Source organism: Spinacia oleracea, chromosome 3 (assembly GCF_020520425.1).
Source record: "Spinacia oleracea cultivar Varoflay chromosome 3, BTI_SOV_V1, whole genome shotgun sequence".
In the NCBI taxonomy this organism is placed as follows: Eukaryota; Viridiplantae; Streptophyta; class Magnoliopsida; order Caryophyllales; family Amaranthaceae; genus Spinacia; species Spinacia oleracea.
The window spans coordinates 48,108,395-48,116,324 of NC_079489.1; positions in this window are offsets into that span (position 1 = coordinate 48,108,395).

Consider the following 7,930-nt stretch of genomic DNA (forward strand, 5'->3'; position numbering starts at 1 on the left):
AGGCAATAAGTACTTTTACTTCAACTTTATAGGTTGCTAGTGATGCTTTGTTTGGAATTACTTATCCAAGCAGTTCAAAGATATGTGGAATACTTTCCAGCTGTATCTTAGAACATAGAAATTAATATTTTAATATCCCACGCAACAACTCATGGTTTCCAATCCATGTTGCCATTTCAAAACACGATGCTCTATAGCTCGTCCTTATCAATGGTTAACTCCAAAGGGTCTTGCTTGATCCTTTGCCAGTGTTTATGCGTGTAGCATCAATATTTAGCATATCTTTATTTCCTTTAATCAAGAACTATTCCTATGTGCCTTTTCAAGTACCATAAGTGTTCTTGATCTCAATCTAGTTGATCTTCACTTAGATCAATAGAGATTGGTATATGTTCGTCATGCCTAAAGTCATACGATACGTTTTTGGCAATCCTCATATTATATTATATACATGATAAATTCTTTTGCAGAATAATTCCCAATTGAATTCTATTCATGTAACTTTAGCTCATTCAGTTACAGTAGATACTGAATCCAACTAAATTCTTTGACATATAATATAGGTGAAGAATCTCATTAGATTCTTTGATGTTTAACTTAGTAAATGCTTATACATAGTTCAAACATTCATTACTTAGATTTATTGATATGGATCGAATATCTCCAATGGAGTCTTTCGTGTTTGATTTAGTAAATGCCATTACTAAACAATATAATAAGATCTTTGTAAATAGATCTTAATACCCAGTATGTACTGAGTTTCGCCTTGGTCCATCATTGATGAATAATTTCAAACCTAAGTCATTAGCATTTGAATGTTATTTCACAATAGAGAGATATGTGTGATACACATAGGACCAAATAAGTTTTACGTACTCCCACTAAACTTCTTATATATCTATAAGAATCATGTACATTTTATGAAACTAAAATACTTATTAGCTTCACTAAAATATAGTTCTAATTCCCAATTGCTTGCTTAAATCTGTACTTAGATTTTATAAACTAACTTTTCTTTTCAAGCATTTATTTGGATCCACAAATCCTATGACATACCATGTACATAGTTTATTCCAACATTTGATTGAGGAATACGTTTTGTCATCCAATTGCTATATGTACCAATATGCAATCATTGCTTGAATATAGACTTGAGCATTACGATTATGCATGAGGTTTCAACACAATCCACACCGTGAATTTGCTTGTAACTTTTAGCAACTAATCTAGCTTTGTGTGTGAACACAATTCAATGTTTGATGGTTTTTATCCTTTAAAACAAACTTGCAACCAATAGGTGTGAAACTATTCTTGCAAATCAACAAAATTTCAATTTTGTCATCAAAACATTGAGTATGTTTTATGGCCTCTAACCATTTAAAACATTTGAGTCTATATATGGCCTCTAACCATTTTAGGGAATCTGGGTTTCGTCACAGCTTTCTTACAGGTCACAAACTCATTAATAGTTTGACTGCAAGTTGTAGGTTTCTGCACTATTAATAGAAGAATCTCATAGTTTCATTGACCTGAACTCTATGCCTACTTGGGTATCAAACAATAGAATATCAACAGGCACTTTGAGAGTCCTTTGAATATTCTGTTCTCCTTGAAGCACTTGTAAAGTCTTCTAAGAGATGTCTATTCTTTAAAGCCACTTCTAAAGTCCTTAAAGAATACGTGTTCGGATTTTCTAAAGAACTTCGAAAATCCTCCGGAATGTCCGTCTATGTTTGTTGTTCGCCTCGAAGACTTTCGAGGTCTATTTTCTCCCACTTGTCATTTTGGAAACGAATCTCCAAAAGGACATTATTTCGAGCAAACAAACATTATGTTCTCAAAAATTCGTGGTAGAAACAATACCCTTGTGTCTCATTTGAATAAATCATAATGAAACATATATCTATACTTGGGCCTTAGTTTGTCGACTGACAAACACTAAGCTCCCACTGAGTTTTGCAACTCTCTAGATATATTTTATGAAAAGTTATTCTGAAATTACTTTTCAATAGCTTTGACGAATTTGGTTTAGTTTGGTGGTAGTTGAGCATTTTGTTTAGAAATTATAGGAAAAGTCTTTATGATTCATCATTAATCGAATCAAGTACTAATTGACTTCGATTATTCCAACTTAGATATGTCATATCTTATGGAGCTAGATTGTGAAATTACAACACACAATCATTGATGATCATTCTTGACTTAAGTAATCATCAACATGATCTAACCTAGATCTTTATGATTTCTTGCCAAGTGGATTTTATACTTCTAAATCTTTGAACTAGCCAAACAGATTCAACTTATATCACATTTGAGTAAATAAACCTATATTCACTCAAATCCATGTGAAATAATAAAGTCATAAAATCTTTCTTTAGCTTTGAACTCTATTGTCTAGGCGATCTAACAATAGTTCATATCTTTTGTTACTTTCAACAAGTAAGACTAGTTGTCTTAAAATGATCTAGAAATCAATCAACTTTCAAAAGTCCATCAAAATATAGCTTTTGAATGTTAACTTATTGATATGGTCTAAGCAACAATGCCAAAGATTAGTGGAACTCAAATCAAGGGGTTGATTTGAACCTAGTAAAGTTCTTTAAAGAGTTGTTTGTTTTAATCAAGCATATTGACTCAACCCGTAAATGACCATTTTATTCAAATAAACAAACAAACAAGCATTGTTTTTGTTCTTCTGAATGTGAGTCTTTCTGTGTTTGAAGCAGAAATTTAGGTATGCTGATTATGGAACAAAATAGCCATTAAGTTCCAGCCTTGAAAGGACTTAAAACAAACTAGATGACCCTACAACTAATGTAGCATTGCCATGCTTCATTTCCCACTTGTAGGTCATTAGTGTATCCTAGCTTCCATTGTTTGAGTTATTACCGAAGTAAGAACCTCAAGCGGTATATGATACCAAGGAAGTTTGATTGCTAGGTCACTTCTCTTTAAACATAAACTTATAGGTAGAACCGGAATCGTAAATTCCTTTCATTTGTTCCTTTGTTTTCCTATTTCTTGTACCCTTTCTTATAATCTTAAGAATTGAATTCTATAGTGTTGAATTTTATACTTTGTTAGACATGTCCGATGTCATTCCAACAGAGTTCTTACCATTTTATTTATGTTGAATATTCTGTTTCAACTAGATGATCTTACCAGAAGCTTCTAAAGTTCTCTAAGCATCAATCTATTCGAATGTCTAGGGACTAGACTCATTCGAGAATTAAATGGACAAAGATATTAGGTTGTTAACCATTGGTAAAGCTGAGTGTTTAAACTCAATGCTTTATGATCTCAAAACTACATTGTATTTTGAATTCACAAGCACCAATCGGTTTGCCATCCGACTTTGATACTCGAAAACAACCATAAAAGTCGCTAAAAGAAACGTACATTTTAAATCGCTCATTTTCTCTCATTTACGTGAATCGTTCTTGAATTCACTACCAATCGAGGAAATTTACTGTTACCTTTCTAAAAGGATTTATTGCAGTGCAAGATATTTAATTATAAACAATAATTAAAACATACATTGAAGCATGCAAAGTCTAAACATTTATCATGAATAATAACTTGAAAATGAAAGCAATCATGCAATTTAAACAAGTCATTAGCATTTTATTCGAATTATGTGTTCCGGCAGGTGTGAATAAAATGATTCCAAGACCCTAAAACCATTGAAGAATTAAGCACAGTTTGTCGACTCAATTCTAAAACATTTTAGGTAAGCAAAAGCCTTTTTCTAATAGTCTAGAAACTACTCTTGGTTGATAGGTACGTCTAAGAACTTATTAGGTAAACCTATCGATTTTGCCACGACATAAAAGGACTCCTTACTTATATCGTCGAGTTTCACCAAAACTAACATGTACTCACAATTATTTGTGTACCTTGCCCCTTTAGGACCAATAAGTAACACCTCGCTGAGCGAAAACTATTACTAGATTGATGTAAAGGATATCCAAGCAAGTGTATATTTTGGCATGACACCTTTTAACTCAATTTTTAAGTTTGGAACTTAAGGCTCTTACTATGTTGGTTAGATTTTAAGTGAACTAAAATCCTTAATCATGCAACATAATCAAGCTTTGATCTCATGCATTTTAAGACATATTTAAAAGCAATAAATAACTTAAAACATGCATAAGATAAATGTGATCTAGTATGGCCCGACTTCATCTTGAAGCTTTAACTTCAAAGTCCGTCTTGAAAATCTCCGTGGGAGGCACCATTTTCTTCAAATAGGATAAGCTATAATTATAACTAATTACAACTATTTGATGGTACGCAGACCATATTTGAATTGAAAAACAACTTTGGTACTTTAGACCAATTACATTCAAATTAATGGTACGCAGACCATATTTTCTATCCTATTTGGGACATACTAGTCACTTCATAACCTGCAAAACAGTACATATACAATATATACCATTCACCCATTCATTATCATGAATGGCCCACATAGATGGTTAGTAAAACACATTATGCATCACATAAACATTTGCAGCAATTAATCAAGGGCACCAATAATCTACAAATTATTCAGTCCATATTAATTCTAATCAAGTTGTTTTAACCTTAAGGATTTGTAGACCTAATCAAGAGTATATGACTAAAAATGGCTCCCACTTAAACCAATAAATTCATATGCTTTACTAATTTTAAACATAAAAATTAGGGGTGTCAAATCGGGTCATCGGTTCGGTTTCGGTTCGGGTTCATCGGTTCGGGTTGAAACCGGTTCATTTTACTATCGGTTCGGTTCGGGTCGGGTTGAAAATTAAACGGTTCGGTTCGGGTTCGGGTTATGTAGTGCGGGTTCATATCGGGTCGGGTTCATACCGGGTCGGATTCATATTGGGTCGGTTTCATGCCGGGTCGGTTTCATATCGGGTCGGGTCATATTTGGTCGGGTAAAAAACGGGTTAAGTCGGTTTCATATCGGTTCAGGTTATAATCGGGTCGGGTTCATATCGGGTCGGGTTCATATCGGATCGGGTCAGATCGGGTCGGATTGTAGTCGGGTTGGGTCAATTCGGTTCGGTTCGGTTCGTTAACGGGTTTAGCTGGATTGTAATCGGGTCGGGTTCATATCGGGTCGGGTTTATATCGGGTTGGGTTCGTGTTTAGTCAGATCAATTCGGATACAAATTACAAAAAATGTCGGGTTATTATTAAAATCACAATTTTCAATGCGCTTATATTATAATATCTACGTTATTGAAGCAAAGTGAAAAGGTAAAAGAGCCCATACAATTTGATTACGTGATTTATAACTAATGTTATTTTTTTTTTTGACGAACAGCTAATGTAGTAATGTTCACTATCCAATTAATTTCATAAACTTAATTAAGAAAAGTCAGTCGATGTCTTTTACTATGTCCTGTAGTATTTACCAATCATATTATTCAAATGGAATCAAAATAATCTATGCCCTCCCCTACCATGTAAGAGTATTATGAAACATGTATTGATGAACTAAATACTAATAACGTAGTAATTAATAATGGACAATGATGAATTAATACGTAATGAATTTGTAAATTTTGTAAATACAAGTTTGTCATACATTCATGCATATTGGTTTAAACAGCAACGAGCCTAACATGTTCAACAACGGAACGAGACAAACAAGTTCAATTGTTAATGAATTAAGTCGATTCAATTAAAACAACATACCTTTTTGATTAGTTCTCGGGTTATAAGCTGGTATTGAATTAGATCAATATAGTTTAATGATCGATTAGACGATTAGTCAGTTGAATACGAGTCAATAAAAGAGTGTAAGACTAATAAAACAATACAAATTCATGAGTTTTATACTTTTATAACATTGTCAAGAATTAAGGAATATAACATTCTATATTTTATTACTCTAATAAGCTAATAACTGATGAATTGATGATTATAATTATTTTGAACTAAAAGTCCACAGAACTATAACTATGTAAGGATATAAATCTGTAACGATATAGTGTACTTATATAAGTATATAACTTTGTGAGATTATTAGTTTAGAACTATCTAATTAATTCTATATATTTATGAGATTATAAGTTTACAAGTATATAACTATGTATGACAGTAATTATATAACTATGTGAATATATAAATAACTTTATGAGACTATAGATCCGTTTACATCTATTTAATTGTACAAGACTATAACTATACAGTTAGGGGTGCTAACGAGCCAGTACGGCTCGCAAACTATTCGGATTTGGCTTGGTCAAAGCTTGGCTCGGAGGGGGTTGATTCGGTTTGTAATCCAACTTGGGCCTTAAATAATACTCCACTACACACTAAAGTCCCACATTGGTTAAGAAAACAAGCACCAATCTTATTTTCTTTATAAATAGCTACTACTCCTCCCCTCAGCATAGAGTTTGATTTTGTACCACATTGGTTGGAAAAAACTCTTGTACTCTATTTTCTTCACAAAAGGAATGAAGTATATTTTAAAATATTTGATTATTCTTGAATTAAACTAATTAATAATTTATTATTTAAATGCACTTAGAGTCTTGTTGTTATAATAATATTTCCTTTCATTGTTAAATATTATTTCCTTTCATTGTTTGATTTTGTACCACATTCGGGTTCGGGTTAAATATTATCGGTTCGGTTTAGTTTCGGGTTCCAATTAACGGGTTATTAACGGTTCGGGTTCTTAACGATACGGATTAACCCAGCGGGTTCAACGGTTCGGGTTGAGAATTGACAGCCCTAATAAAAATGTATTTCTAGTCTAACCGGAAACATACAAATTTAATTAAAATTTAAAGCTCATATAAATTTATAATTAAATCCAAAAAGTTTAATTTAATTTCAGTCGTATTTAAATTAATTCATGATTTTAATTTTAGTAAAATAATTAGAATAAATAAAATTTATTATAATTACAATATTCAAAATTAAAATCCAAGAAAATAATTTAAATTATTAATTTTAAAATTAAATAAAATTACGTAAACTGAAAATTTCAAATTAAAATTTCAAAACGATCTAATCGCAACGCAACAATCCCACGCAATGCACGCCCATGGGCCACACGCACACAGCCATCGCTGGCCATGTGCGCGCAGCCCATGCGCTGCGTCGCATCGCTGCTGCTCACCATCGCAAGGCATCAATCGAACACGCTAGCTGGTGCTCGCTGCGCGCGCCAGCGCTCGATGCACGCGAGCCATCGCTCGCTGCGCTCGCTTGCCAGCGATCGATCCATGCGAGCCATCGCTCGCTGCGCGCCTGCCTTTCCCGCACGCGAGCTTGCGCTCATCGCACGAGGCAGCAGTATGCGAGCTGGCGCTCGCTGCGCGCGAGGCATCGACGCTGTGCGTAGCGCTCGTGGCACGCGAGCTTGCGCTCGCTGCGCGCGAGGCTCCGCATGCTTGCGTGAGGCAGTGCGCGCTGTGGCGCAGCACGCTTGCTGCCCACACGCGACTGCTGTGCCTTGCTTTCGCCCCTGCCCACACGCCCATTTCTCACAGCCCACGACACAAGGCAGGGCTGCTGCCTTGTGCTCGTGCACCATGCCCTTGCTCGCTGCATTCGTACCGCATGGGCGACGAGCTCCCTTGCTCGTCGTCGCATGCCCGTACTATACAACACCCCTTAAGGGTAACACGTAGCGTCCATTGCTTTGTGCGTGCAAGTTATATGAGCGAGTCGCATAAAAATTAAAATTTTATATTCAAAATTAATGACAAATTAATAAATAATATTAATTTCATAATTTTAGGGCGAAAAATCGAAAATTTATTATTTAATTGATTTCCGATTAACATGGATTCAAGTCTAGGTCATAAAAATTTAAAATTTAACATAAATTTACAATTTTTATGGTGGTTTTTAATCATAGGTATCTAATTAAATTATAACTAATTATGAAAATCAAATTAATTCTAAATTATTCCAATTT